Raw genomic sequence first — 15,531 nt, 5'->3', positions numbered from 1 at the left:
GGCACACGCCAACGAGGTTCCAAGCATGTTTTTCACACATGCTTCTTCACTAGCACCCAATCACCCGTGCACAAGTCATGGCACTGCTATTGTTGTGCTGAGGTTGCAGATTCCCCAACCTGGTGAGACACAGAGCGTACCACATCAGCCAATGCTTTACAGTAATCGAGTACCAAATCATCAGTTATATTCACAAGCTGATTTTCTGGGACTGCAGGCTGTCTCATAGTCCTCCCCATTATTATCTCATGCGGCGACAGTCCTGTTCTTCTGTCTGAGATGCTTTTCAAACTCATTAACACCAAAGGTAAAGCATCAGGCCATTTCAGAGATGTAGACGCACACACTTTTGCCAACCGGGACTTTAATGTTCTGTTCAACTGTTTGATCTGAAGTGCTGCACTAACCATTCGTATCGCTTCGTTATTGAAATGATACACTCTATCTGATTCCAAACATGTCGGAAATCCAAACCTTGGAATAAGAACTCTAAGAACCAGTTTAGCTATTGTTAGGCTGCCATTATGTCTCGTAGGGTATGCTTCCACCCAGCGAGAGAACAGACACACAATCAATAAGACATACTTGAATCCATTGCAAGGGGGCTTCTTCGTGAAATCGATCTGCATCCTGCTGAAAGGACCCCATGATTTCCCTGTATGACTCGTACTGACCAACATTTTCCTTCATGCATTTTGTTGTTGGCATACCACTCTAGCTCTGGTGATTTATCTGCATTGGCTGACTCTGCATCACATCACCTGTCTGAGGCTGCATCGTCTTCCCTGGTACTGACTGCCTAATCATCTCATTTGCTGTATTGAATTTACACTAGCGCTTCCAATGCCCGCACTTGCAGCAAATGTGACATGGATAAGTCTTTTTCAATGTCTCTATAGGAGTCCCCTTTCCTCTTCCTTGAGGCACCTAATTCTGCGGTGAACTTCCTGCTACACTTCGCATTCCGGTAGTCATTTGACCATTTCACTGGAACATACCTGAAAAATCTGTGTCAAAACTTGCGCAACCCTTTTTCGCTGCCTGCATCTGAGCCAACATCAACTTCTCTTTCAACGTCTTATGCCAAGAATCTATGTCATCTCTACAATACTTCTCATACCGGAGAATTTCGTCAATTGGTTTGCTCTGCCAACAAATCAAATGATGCTGTATTATTGCACTTATTTTGGGTCTTAAGCCATACACAAATCGATTCACAAAATGTCCCATGTCCTTCTCTGACACACTCTCGATTCCACTATAGTGCTTAAATGCCTGTAGAAGGCGTTCATAATAAGCATGCACAGTCTCATTTAATTCTTGAGTCGTCCTGTCTATTGACAGGGGACCCGTTTTCAAATCTCTGGCAGACTCTGTTCTGTCCAATTAACTGCGATTTTACACTCAGTCCATAAGTCGGTCGGGTCTACAATGTCAAATGAGGTATCCAAATCCTTTAACAAAACCTTTGAAACTTTCACAAATTTCTCGACCTGCTTATACCATTCGACAGGCTTGTCTCTCAACTTTAGAAAATCTTTTGTATATGACAAAATGTCTGACCTAGTCCAATGGACTTCTCTCATGGGATATGCCTTTGTCTCTGCTTCCCCATTTTTCCTTTCAATCATGGGATACAGAGGCAGAGCCACTACTGTATCTTCTTTCTTTTTAGCCCACCTGCCTTCCCATCTCTCTACATCTTCCCATCGCTTGAGGGTTGTCAATAGCTCTGTAATCTCTAATCTTTTTCCCGATGGGTTTCAACTTTCCAAATCTTCATCTCTGAAATCCAATCAAAAGGACTTCTGCAATGCCTTTAATTTCTGCACATCCATTCCATATATCTGAGCTCCCTCGATAAATTTCTCATGTGTCTTTCTAGCTTTTCAAGTAATATCCTTGCAAATGAACAGTAATTAATTATCACAGAATTTTGCGAATCTCTCTGGACTAATAGTTCCCATGATAATTTCTTCTAGTTCTATCTTTAGACTACCTATATCTAAGGTACTATCTGTACTAGCTTCCACTTCCTTACATTTTTTCTCCGCAGTATTCTTTGCAATAGTCTTTGGGGCTATATCCCTAATCCAGTCATCAAGTTCCTCTGAGGTGGGCCCTATGGATGTATTTGTGTGTCTCCCTTGAGGCTCCCCACCAATCTCCACTAAACTTTCCCTGATATAGCCCATTGGCCTCTATTTGGTGTTTCGGGAATTTTTTCAGAGGTACCAGTCAAAGAGTCTGATCTCTCTTCTACTGTTGGTATGATTCTTTCACTAGTTCTCATTACATTTTCTCGTGTCACAGTATTTCCTCTTGCGTGTGCTGCATTCTGATTTATTTGCTCTTTATTCCATTGTTGTTAGATTAAATTCATTCCCTATGACCTAGTAGGTATTGTCATCTCATTTACCTGCGATATTCCCCTCCCTGACTGATATAAAGGAACAACTGGACCTATAGTAACAGGGACGGATAGACCATGTGGACCAGTGGTCATAGCAGAATTAAATTCTACTTCTCCGGGGGCTTGTCCTCCAGGCAAAAAGGGATTTCCAGGACCTGAGCTAATGGGTAAAGGTGGTGCATCTGGTAACATTCCCACAAATGGGGTGTCTCCTGAATTTGCCTGCTCTTTGTTATAAGGTCTTCAGTCAATGTAAGAACTTGTGCTTTAGAATCCTCTAAATGTTTTTTTTCTCTTTACATTTCGCTCCTTCCTTAATCTCAGCTACCCTAACAGGATACAGTCAAGCACTCTCTGCAACATCCTCTCTCCACATTTTTTTCTGTGAATCCCATTTAGCTTCTAAGTGTCGGTTTAAAGTAGTATTATGTCTGCCCTGGTATTTCTCCTTTTCTTTCTGATGGGCTGCATGCTCTCATTCTTCAAGAGCCTCAAATTGCATGGGTGTAGGTAATGGTTTCATGTCATTCATCTGTCTCCCAAATTCCCCGAAATTGGTACATTAAAAGTTCCATACTGTGGAAAAGCCAAAGGACCATCCTTCTCGGTATATTTCACCCAATTTTCTAACCAAGTACAAGTATGATATCCTCTCTCCAGAGACATATGCAAAGCTGGCATCCCCTCCGGAGCCACAAGAACTCCCTCCTCCCTTCCTAGTAGGAACAGGCTCATCTCCAAGTAACAATGCCCTTAATCACTTAAAGAATTTCCTGATATCCTCCTTTCAATCCAAATCAATCTTATTTCAAAAACGCTTACTTCCGCATTATCGTTTCAACTTCCAATCACTGCGCGATCTCAGCAATCAATCCCAGCACTGTTCCACACCAACCGCCCTATCGTAGCGCTGCACTTTATGATGTCAGTCCAACAGCTATGACCCACCCTTTAAAATTTCAGTTTTACTTCCTCTTCAACAGGATTTTAACACAACACATACATTAAACATAAAACAACTCTTGTCTGCTCCACTAAAAGAAATTATAGATACTCATACAATCAGAAACGTTTCATTCAAACCCAGTAAAACCTCATTCAGGGTGATTTCACTTAAAGAAAATATTTAGGATTCCTCCCGGTGCACTCTAGGAAAAATCCCAATAATCTTAATCTACCACACTCTCACAAAGTTTCCTTCACTGGTGGTACCGTCGACAACGTCTCACACACTGCACCTTCAAAACAGCAGACAAACTTACTCAGCGTATGCCACACTGAGACTAACCCATAGGTGTATATCCCGGGACCTTAGGGAAACAAAAAGACACTTCTGTGATCACAATTCCACAATCCTATCTATACTTACATTACCTGCTCTTGTCGTCTCTCTATTTTCAGATTTTAACGTTTGGTCAAAGAAGCTCACTGAACCCTACACTACAAAGGAATCTATATAACAACATTCCCCTCACATCCTAGTTTTGATATTAAACCATACGACATGCTTCCAGAAAACTGTCGCAAATGGGATAAAACAAATTACCAGTATCATTAATTCAAATCATCTGGCTCATGTTTCACTTTACTAGCATCCTTTCTCCTTTACATGAATCACTAGAATCCTCAAAAAACTGCTACCATTACCACTTCGTTGGTTCTCCGATGGATCTTGCGTTTAACTATAAGGGACTAGAATAGTAAGGAATGAACAAACATCCTATGAGGACCTAGAATAGATAATTGATCACTCAGTCTAATTATTCAATATAACGTATCACTTTTATCAGCCATGAATATAGATTGCTAGAGACAAAGAGTACCACCAAAAGAAAGAGACAGAATCGATTAATGTACATTTATTAAAAACATTTATCTAATGCCTTAAGAATTCAGTAGGGGCAGAAAATACATTAAGAGATCAGTTTTAATAACAAAGTAAATGCAAAGAAAACCACATAGTACATGAAATTACAGGTTCAGTGATGCTCATACGAACTAAACAATGTTGTTTTTCGGCTTCTGTCCTCAAGTAAATCAATTTGTGTCCCATATGTAGCACCAATTGCCACAACAGGAGTCAGATAATCTCTCAGCCGAAAGGTTCTTTCCCTGCACACGCTTGCCAGCCGGCAATAGCATAGGATAAGGTCTCAGTTCACTTAAGGTTCAGTTTGTTAAAGTCTATACCACTCAGAATGAGTGGAAAGGGGGAAGGAAAGAAAACTCACGATAAGCAAACTTGTGTGGCTCAAGGAAGAAAACCAACAGCATGCTGGTCGGGGAATGCAAGAAAGTCAGACAGCCAACCCTTGATTCGTCCTTAATTTGGGCAATTATACTCCAATACGTCCAGGCTCACACCCCTTAATGTAGCGATTCCATCAGTCCATGGGGTTTCATTGGTCGCTCATGATGGGCTGTTATGTGGTGATCAGTAAAACATACATATCTGGAAGAATTCAGTAATCGTTTTGTCACATTTGCTTTAGGATCATTATATTCCATTTCGTTAGTGTCTAGTAACATCCTCGGAAGTAGGAGGTACCTTTAGTCATCTGCCATTAATCCGTTCTCCGGCGCTTTTCGCTGTGATGTAACAAAGTTTGTTACAGTTTCAATCAAGTGTGCTACAAGTGAGAACTGAGTCCATTGAAAACATTGGGTGACAGCTTTCACATGATTTAACGTTGACTAAGGAAAGAAAAATCTTTGGGGCCTAAACAGTAAACAGCTGAATTACGAGAATATTAATATTATTAAATACCACACATTTCTAAATACTTCCGTTTGTTGAGTTAATCAAATACATGAGTCACATGAAATTCAAGTCAATATTAAGCACTACAAAAAAAAAAGTCTTTCAAGTGGTATATCAGTATTATTTCGGTAAGTTGCCATGTGGGCTCATTTCAACAGGTTACTTTTAAAATGCATGTTAATTAATTTTGCTATGGAAAATACTTCTATAAATCCATCTCAACTTTCTTGTTAAATGCATTCTTTACATTTGGTTAATGTCAATACGCATGTTCCATTTCAGTTAAATGAAATACATTCTTTTCAATGCACATTAATATTTTGTCAATATAATCTCTATTGGTTACAGTTTGTTTTTCACCTTTTTCTCATGAACACGTAAATGCTTCAGCATAAGTTTGTCATTTCTTAGCGTAGTTTCTCATTACTATATAATAATTATTCTAATGTTCTGCATGCTTTTATGATGCAGTATCTAAAACACGACTGTGCACATAAAATTTCTCTCAAGTAGGTGAACATATTCATTGGTTTGTCTCATCCATATAAAAAGTGTCGCAGATCATTTTCTCAGGTAGGAATTGGTGAAGATGAATGCATTATAACATCTATGCTCCATCAGAGTCCTGGCCAACATGGCCACCCACAGGACAGATCTAATTACTAGAGAAGCAGCGTACTCCCTCTCTTCTTTCAGAAGGTAACAGAGGACAAATGCGTTAACTGCCTTATCTGTTATAGGCCCGAGCCTAACCAGAACCTCATTCCTGTACAGTTGTTATCACAGGTACCTAGCCTGTGTAGCATGGGAAAGAAAGCTTCTCTAACCAAATGCAATGTGTTTCAGGTTTTTGTGACTATATGCAGCAGTTGATCTGTTGTGAGACACCAATCATTTGACATCTAGAATGGAGATCCCCCCACAGAAATGTCAATATGGAAGCTGGTAACAATGCTAAGAGTAATTCTCCTAGTAAACATGAAGAAAGTTTAGTTTGATAAATTAAAAAAAAGACATTTCAGTAAATGTTCAAAATGTTTTTCTTTTTATTAGTGAATTCAACATAAAAAACTGGATTGGATTCAGTGTTAGCGATAGGATCAGGCTAGGGATGTTTGAAGGTTTAGGATTGAAGATGGATTAGACTAAAGTCTTGGGTTAAGGGTAAGGCTTGGATTAAGGTTAGGGTTATGTGAAGGACACAGACAGAGCTGTGGTCTTGTTTAGAGTTTGGGAAAGGACAGTCGTCATGTTGAAGATTAGAATTTGGACCAGGATTAGAATTCACTTTAGGATTGTTTTGAGGATTATGTGTAAATTTTGGATTAGGTTTGAGATTCGATTTAGAGCCAGGTTATGGCTCTCGTTCGTGTGAGGGTTATGGCTCTGTTTAGGGTAAGAGTGTGGGATTTCATTTGCCTAAGGACAGCAGTTTGAGTTAGAATTTTAATTAGACATGAAATCTTTAGGAAGTACCAAAAAAACTTGATATTCCCCTGACTTTTCTCCAAAGATCCATTGTGAGTTGCATTGAGATCATGCCCCCTAAGGCACCCCTCTCTCTCGCACTCCATCCAGCCTCTGGATATTTTGTTGCTCCTGTCCTCTGGGACTCCCTGCTAGACTGCGGTCTTCCTGCGTAGTCCCCGAAGCTTGTTCCTCATGGCCAGAGCCCGACATTTCTGCGGACCTCCTTGGCAGAAGCCTCCCCACTTCTCCCCAGCATGGCAGGAGCCTGCTTGACCCCCTTGGGTGACAACACCTACACCTTGGTCTATCCTGCTAATCTCTCCAAAATTGCGGCTAAATCCTTTAAACACTCCATCCTGAAAAGTCATCCCGCGACCCTGGTCTCCGACCTGCGATTCAGCGCAGACAAGGGCACAATCGTTAATGACCTCATCTTCTACTCCAGGAAAACATCCCTATGGCACAAAGCCTTCTCGGACCTCCTTAAGGTACACAAAGTCAGGAACATTCCATACGGCTATAAACTCAGAACCGCACCCTCCGCAAACCTTCGTGTAGACCTCACCATCACCCTATATAAAAATGGCATCCTCCTGATCCAAGCTCCACCTGAAGGCCTCAATAAATTCGTGGACCTCTTCACCCTCCTTAAAAATTATGTACACAATCCACCTCCTTCCACACTCCTCCCGCACCATCCCTCTCCCAATCTGCCAAGGGTACCAAGCCTGTCACAAACCATCCTTCCTAGGGCTCATGACTCTGGTCAACCTAGCCTCACCACCAGGCCACCAACACAAAACAACCGACGTGTGCCTAAACCTCCGACCTCCCTCCTGCAAGCTCTTCCATCTCTCATGGTATCTGAAACGCCTCCTAGGTCTACCGACTCTAGCCCGCAAAAGGCGTTCCCATACCTCTAACCTCCTGCCCGCGAACTCTCCCGTCTCATAGGGACACTGAAACTCCGGCAAGGGCTAATGACACTGGCTGAATCAGCCTCACTACTAGGCTACCAGCACATCCCAGCAGAATCGCTCATACTCCTCCCCCCACTCCTCCAGCCCCCTGCCTGCAAGAGCAACCCTCTTTTGGGGATTTGGATACTCTCCACCGCAAAGCTACCGAACTAACCCTTAGCATCCACAATTCCATTCTGGATCTAAAGAACCTCCTGCATCTCACAGAACTCTCCTACTCGTACTTTAAGCTCTCGCAGAACTCTACTCCCCTCTTCCGCCGAGCCTCCCGCTCACCCTTTAACGCTATCCCTGAGACACCTGCACCCTCGCAAGCAGCCTTGCCACCTCTCTGATGAGGAAACTCTGGCCCTCCTTCGTACCTACAAACCGCCCCCCACAATGCCTAACCCTCTAGACCTCACAGAGGAAGAGGTCGCAGATCATCTCATTAGCTACGATTCGGCCCTAATTAGCCCATACCCCCCAGATATGAGTGTCGAACACCCTATCCACACGGTTGCATCCAACCCCAACAGATCAGCTACCCTCCGCGACAGAGGAGTGATCAACAGCAACCTAGCGCTAGTACCCATCTCTGCCCCTACTCTAGACACTCACTCCGACCCCCCACTTTCAGGCCTCCTAATTAACTTCCGCTCAGCAGTAAAGCATGCCTCCGACGGCGCCGATCTAATCCTGAGCCAAAAACCGGACTTAGCGGTCTTGACTGAAGCTTGGCTCAATGAATCCTCATCGCCCTGCCTAGACCTTTTAGTCCTGCCCAATTACAACATCGTAAGGCTGGACAGGCAATCCCATAAAAAAGGGGGAGGCATTGCCTGCATCTACCGCTCCAACCTCCTTGTTACTGAACTTCTGACTGATCCTACAGACTCCTTTGAATACCTTGCACTTTCCATATCCAACACCACCACCCAACTGTGCAGACTGCACATCTTTTACCACCCCCCAGGCACGAATGACACCTTCACCGACCTCCTCATGGAAATCATGCCAGCCAAGGCCTCCCCTAACTCTAAGGACATTTTCGTAGGCGACTTCAACTTACACTGGAACAACCCCAATGACCCTCAGGTCAATGCCATCAGAGACCTCTTGGCCGACAAAGCCCTCACGCAAGCCTGCTCACTCACAACTCGAAAGGCACCACTCTGGACTGGATTATCGCCAAGGAGTCAGCGGTCACACTTCTCTCTATAGACCCATGCGATTGGTCTGACCATCACTCTATCTACTTCTTCCTGGCACCCAACCCGTGATTCCCAAACGCTGGGTTAGAGACACCAAGAACCTTGACCACGGGAAACTGGCTGCCCGCTGTGAGTCGGACCTACAACCCCCCCCCCCATCTCTCTACGGTCAAAAACCTCACTGATCATTATTCTACAGCGATATCCAACATTCTCGATGACCTTGCTCCACTAAAACTAAAAATAACCCAGATCAAAGACAGGAATCCCTGGTTCAACAGTTCCCTCAACATGGAGAGGAGATCCCTCCGGCAGTCAGAACGTAACTGGAAACAGCACCCGTCAGCAGCCCATCTAAAACTGCTCAGTCAGTCCAGAAACGCCTACAATAGGAAAATCCTCAACGCAAAAGAAGAATTCTTCAGAACAGAACTGGAGAACGCCAAGAACAGACCTCGCAAGCTATTCAACCTGGTCAAACATCAATCTAACAAGCTGGCTAAAACCTCCAAAGAAACCCCTAAATCTCCAATTTCTTATGAGGAATTTACCTCCTTCTTCCGTGACAAAATCACTGCACTAGGAAACAAATTCAATTCCGCAACGCACTCCCAAACCACGCCTGTTTTACCTCTTCTCTCCGCAATGCCCTCCCACATTTCACCCAAAAACCTAGCGCACTGGTCCTACTTTAAAGTCTATGACGAACAATCTGTCTCAAAAATTCTATCTTCCTTAAACCCGAACAATCACTACAACGATCTTCTCCCTTCTAACTGCCTAGCCGCTGTCTCTCAGGCAATCATCCCTTCTTGGACTGCAATAATTAATGCATTCCTACTACAGGGATCAATACTTGACTCTGTCAAAGCTGGACAAGTCGTCCCCATCTTAAAGAAACCCACGCTAGGTCCTGCTTCCCCTGACAACTATAGACCGATATCGAACATCCCACTCCTAGCGAAAGTTCTGGAGAAATGTGTGCAACAGAAGTTTAGCCAACACATTATCAACTTCCAACTACTTGATGACTTCCAATCCGGGCTGAGACCTGGACACAGCACGGAAACCACCCTCCTTCACATCGTGGATGATGCCCTCCAAGCCCTTGATCAAGACAAAACCTGTCTCCTAATCCTCCTACACCTATCCTCGGCGTTCGATACGGTCAACCACGAAACGCTCCTGGACCGCCTCAAACTCTGGATGGGATTGGATGGCACCGTTCTTGAATGGTTTAGGTCCTTCCTCCTGAATTGCTCACAGAGAATCCTTATCAATGGCAACTTATCCGCTTCCTCTTCGATCACGGTTGGAGTCCCCCAAGGATCAACCTTGTCCCCTACCCTCTTCAATCTTTACCTTGAACCGCTCACAGAGCTGCTACGCACCACCAACATTGCCTATCACATGTGTGCCGACGACACACAGATCTACATTAAAATCTCTTCCCCTGAGGACATTCACTCCCTGAATGAGGCTTTGAAGCTGACGGTGCATTGACTCACCTCTAACCAGCTCAAACTTAACGCAAAAAAACGAAATTTCTCCTTATCTACCCACCCAAAACCAATTCAGACACTGGTTCAAAGAAATTCGACCATATATCTCCCCACCTCAAAGCTCTAAACTGGCTCCCTCTCGAGGGCAGAATCCAACTTAAGCTGACTTGCATCACTCACTAGGCGCTGTACTCCATGACCCCAGCTTTTCGCGCCCAGAAACTCGTGATATCCGGAGGATCCAGAAACTCACGATGCGCCGGAGACCTTTTGCTCCAACCAGCACGCCTGCGGAAAAAAGAAATGTACAATCGGGCCTTCACTGGGGCCGCCCCAAGAATATGGAACTCACTCCCGCCCACCATCAGAAGACTTCCATCTTTGGCACATTTTAAAAAGGAGGCCAAATCTTTCCTTATGGGCAAATTCCTCGCTTAACGCTTGCATTTCAATCACCTCAGCGATTTTGTTTCTCCTTCTTTTCGGATTACCCTTGGCTCTTCCGGATGATACCTACCCGGCACTTCTGGGCATATAATGTATCTATTTGTTTTTATCCCTTCTGTATCCGCGATATGTTACGGCCTATTATTTCTTTCCTTATATAATGCATCTACTTGTTCCTATCCCAATTGTATACAACCTTCCTAAGACTGTTTGTACCACCTGTCAATCCTGTAAAGCGCTCTGATACCCTCACGGGTCTGGTTCGCGCTCTATACAACTCCAAAATAAATAAATAAATAAAATGTATTGAGAGACTTTGTTCATTCTAGTATTCCTTGTAAGGTTACTTCATGATTTCAATGTCATGAAAATGTGTTTCTTTTTATAATGGTTCCTTCATATTCATTATCCATATAGTAAATATTTTCCTCATTTGTGTATTCATTTTTTTGCAGTTTTATGTAGCATTAACTCGACCTGAAGGTACTGGAGCACTTTACATGAGCATCAGTTACTTCACACCAATCCATTCCTCTATATAAGTGAGGGCCCACACTTGACCCTGATCAATTAGGTATCCATTCCATCACCAAAATACTTTATTATTTGGTTGCCATAACCATCAAAGTGAATATAAAATATCAAAAATAAAATAGAATCAATTAGTATCAATATAAAAACATGCAATGGCATACTTCAATTCAGATCACATTAATCAGCATGTAGGACTTCGCAGCACATAGTCACAGAGAGGCACAAGAAAGTAAGTACTACATCCATTGCGTATGTGCAGATTGATCCTTGTAGGATTTAAGATCAGATTAGATCGACGAGTTAAAAATATAACATGGAAGGATAAAGTGCAAAATTCCCAAAGTACAGAGGTATCAAAGAATCAGCATGATCCAAGAGTTCAACCAAGATGGACAATGTAACACATTATGGTACCGAAATTGATCAAAATAGGCACATGCAACAATTTGTTTAAAACCTGATTTTTGTGCATTTAAAAGAGATCACAGCAGCCGGTGCAAACTGATTCTTTAAGAAGGCCGGCTGGGTCAGAGATCTAACATCACAACAACTTGGGTTTTGGACCAGGCTACTGTCAACAAGTAGACTAAGAGATTCAGGGTCTGGTAGGGTGGCTTATTTTTTAAATACCACAGATTCAAAAGCGGTTAAGTTAGGAGCTTCGGTCGTTTGAACCAGACATTTAATAGGAAAAATACAATTGAACCAGAAGTGTCAGTTCTTAAAATTCGCTGAGCAACTGAATCACGGACAATCACCAAGTTCAGGCACATCAGGCGTCTCCACTTCTGCCACTAGCCTCGATACCCTGAGCAGAAGAACAACATATGTTCCTCTGTTTCAGAGGCCACATTTTTGGCTGGACACATATCAGAAACCTGGTCTTTTTCCACTTGCTACTGTATGCCTTCTAGGGCAAGCTGCTTAGGTGGAACCTCACATATAAATGTGTAAGGGTGTTGCTGAATATTTCAAAATGCAGACTTCTGTTAAAATCAAGAAATTGTTTAGTTAATTGCCCATGTTTTTCCCTCGTGACTTGCTGCTCATACACTTAAGCACAGTATGTGATTTTAAGAGGGCAATTTCAGACTTACAGTTTTTCCCTGGTTCCTCCCACAATTTGATTAGGCCTAGCTTCTTGAACCAATTAAGAAAATGCACAGCGAGAGAATCTTCAAGGCACTGCCCATTTTCATCACATCCCCTAGGGAGTCCCTATATTCTAGTAGCTCAGGGGTTGACCAGATGTAAATCCAGTATGTTAGTGGTTTCATCTGTGCCACATTCAAAATACGTTTTGTTGGACTTGGCCCTTCTGGCAGGTTCACCCCTGAACTTTTTGCTTTTTATTGGTGACTTGGTGTGGTGATTTTTGGTTTCTGCGCACTTTCCCTGTGTCCCAGGGTAAAGTGCGTGCACACTCTGAGTGCATGTGGTGAGATAGGCCTGCCCTCCCATAGGAATGCATGGGGAATGTATGTGTCCCTAGTAGTTCCTGATGCGTGGGGTGTGCAGGCCCGAGTTTGGTATGTGCGGACTCGTGGGAGTGAATGCTGCGCGATGATGTGTGCGGCGTGCATGTACCTAGTGTGGAAGTGCCACTTCTAGAAGTGGGCACTTCGGTGTGCAGTGTGTCTGTCGCGTGATTGGCTGATCATGTCATGTGACGGGCTAGGGATTCCCCAGAGTCAGGATGAGTCACCCAGTGGTGAATGGGGAGATCAGCAGCTAGATGGGTGGGAGGAGTACACCTGGGTCCTGAATAGGACAGGGTTTTCCACACACAATGCTGGCCCCGCCCCCTGCGGTGCGACTGACGACCCTAGCCCTGCCAATGAATAGAGTGAGGGGCTGAGCACATCAAGGGTGCTCCCCAACCAGCTGCGACTGGTTTTCCCCCTCACCCTGAACCCAGACAAAGGGATTTGGTGTATAAAAAGGGGCTGTGTCCCCTTACAAAATGTTCTTGTTCTGACTTGAATCTGCCAGGGGCGCGCTGCTGCTGGGGCCCAGGAGGGACCGCCATGGGGGCTACCTTCCTGCTGGAGGGCCCTGTGTGCTGGCCCCTGGGCCCTGCTTTGCCCCCTGGACGCCTTCAGGACCTTTTTGGACCTTTTGCTGGTCCTTTTACACTGCCCAGGCTTGATACAGCCTTCTAGCGCCTGGGAGCGCTGAAATCGGGCTCCTGACGGAGCACTGGAGCTCTGCAGCATGCTGCTGCCTATTGCCTGAGGGAATCCCCACTGGAGGGATTCCCCCGTCAGGGCTGCCGAGCGGGAGCCACCCCGCTTCATCCTTGTCCTAGATTGCGGGTGCCCACCCCGCTTATTTTGCCTCTTTGATGGATTACCCCCGAATGCGGGAGCCTACCCCGCTATTTGCGCTCTAATTAGGCAGGTGCCCACCCCGCAATGGCCGCCACCTCGATTTATTATTTTAAAGAAGCCGGTGCCCACCCGGCATTTGCCCGCAAAATCGCCCCCTCTGCCCTCCGGCGCCCGACCAGGAAGTCAGGCAGGCCGGGGGCGGGCCTCCGGGACAACCAGAACCGGAAGTGGGAGGGCGGGAGCCTACCCCGCCTCCCACTGCAGACTCGCGGCTGATTTCAAGCACCGGAGCCCCGGTGTTGCGGGTGAAGAAGACGGAGAGGACGGGAGCCTACCCCGCCTCCCCGAGTGGGCCAGGTGAAGAAGACGTCATGCCGACGCCAGCGAGGCTCTCAAGAGAGAGAGCCCCGCCCGCTGCCCAGGTGCGGTGCAGAGCGGTGGCGTGCGAGGCTCCCAGGAGTGAGGGAAGCCCCGCGCCGCGTGGGAAGTGCTGCCGCCGCTGCCCGAAGAGGAGTCCTGCCTGAAGCCCGGTGAGTGAAGCAGGGCTGGGGCGGGACTCCGCTGGTGTTGGGAGGGCCGCTCCAACACGGGGGCATGTTTGTTCCAAGCGCCAGGGCGCTCCAATGCGGGGCACAGTTGGTTCCCGAGCCTACGAGGCTCCCACGTGGGGGACATATTGGTTTAGAGCCCAGCGAGGCTCCAACCTGGGGGTAAAGTAAATTTACAGTTCTTCCTTTGTGTCCACCATACTCACAGCTGCCCCGCTACTCAGTGGGCAGCTGCAACGATGGGGCCAGAATTGTCTTGAGCCAGAGAGGCTCCAACTCAGCATTGTTCGCCCAGAGAGCGCCAGTGCGCTCCACAGTACTTTGGGGCAAGCCCCTTTTCTATATAGGCGCACCATTATTTTAGGAGCCCGTGCGCTCCATGGGGACATGTCATTTTCGAGCCTAGGTGGCTCCAACGTTCTGGATATTGTTTCAGGGGCTAGTGAGAGCCCCTGCCTACTATGTGCCTTCCCCAGCTGCGCAGCACTTAGTGCCAGCTGCAGCGTTTAGGCCCTGTTCTTGTCCTCAGCTGCCCAGCAAGTAGTGGGCAGCTGCTACGTTTAGGTTCTGGTGCGACCTGGACTATAATGTGATTTTGGGTGCTAGGAAATGTACTGTGTAGTATGTTTGGCGCACCCTGTGTTCATGCTTTTGGTGCTAGGAAATGTACTGTGTATAGTATGTTTTGCGCACCCTGTGTTGTGTACCTCTAAATGTGGTTAGTTCTACCTAGGAGGTTGTTTTACCTTGTTGGGGTTGATGGTAGGGAGAATGTACTTCCCTGTGTTATGTACGCCCCTAGTGTAGGTATACTTAGGTGGCTAGGTCTAATACGTTAGACCAATGAGAATTGCATAATGTGATTTATGCCCCTGTGATAGATGCAGGATAGGTTTTATACCTGATGCTAGTGTGATGACGCTGAGGTCATTATTGCGCCAGTAGAGGCTGGTTGTGCTCTACAGTTACTTTGTGTTATGTTCTACATTTACTATTGGTGATTTGTGCTATGTTCTAAGTGCTAATTCCTGACAGTGGTCCATGTGGCCCTGTCCCCTGTATATATAATCCCTTGTAAATTCTGCCCGTGCCTGTTGGCACATTGTAGAGTGTGTGTTTTTATCTAATGTGTTGTGTATAATACAAAGGCTATTTTTGTAGAATACCTTGTGTGGAGTTTCCTTTGTGGTGGGCCTTGGGTGTTGTTGCTGGGTGCGCGCGCAAACGCTTTACACATCGCCTCAGGGATAAGCCTGACTGCTCGTGCCAAGCTACCAAGGGGGTGAGCAGGGGTTATCTTTGGCGTGTAACTCCCCAGCCCTGACTAGAGTGGTGGTTTCTGCCTGGCTTTGG

Source organism: Triturus cristatus, chromosome 1_1 (assembly GCF_964204655.1).
Source record: "Triturus cristatus chromosome 1_1, aTriCri1.1, whole genome shotgun sequence".
Lineage (NCBI taxonomy): Eukaryota > Metazoa > Chordata > Amphibia > Caudata > Salamandridae > Triturus > Triturus cristatus.
The sequence above is the reverse complement of the archived record's forward strand: the minus strand, read 5'-3'. Positions refer to the sequence as shown.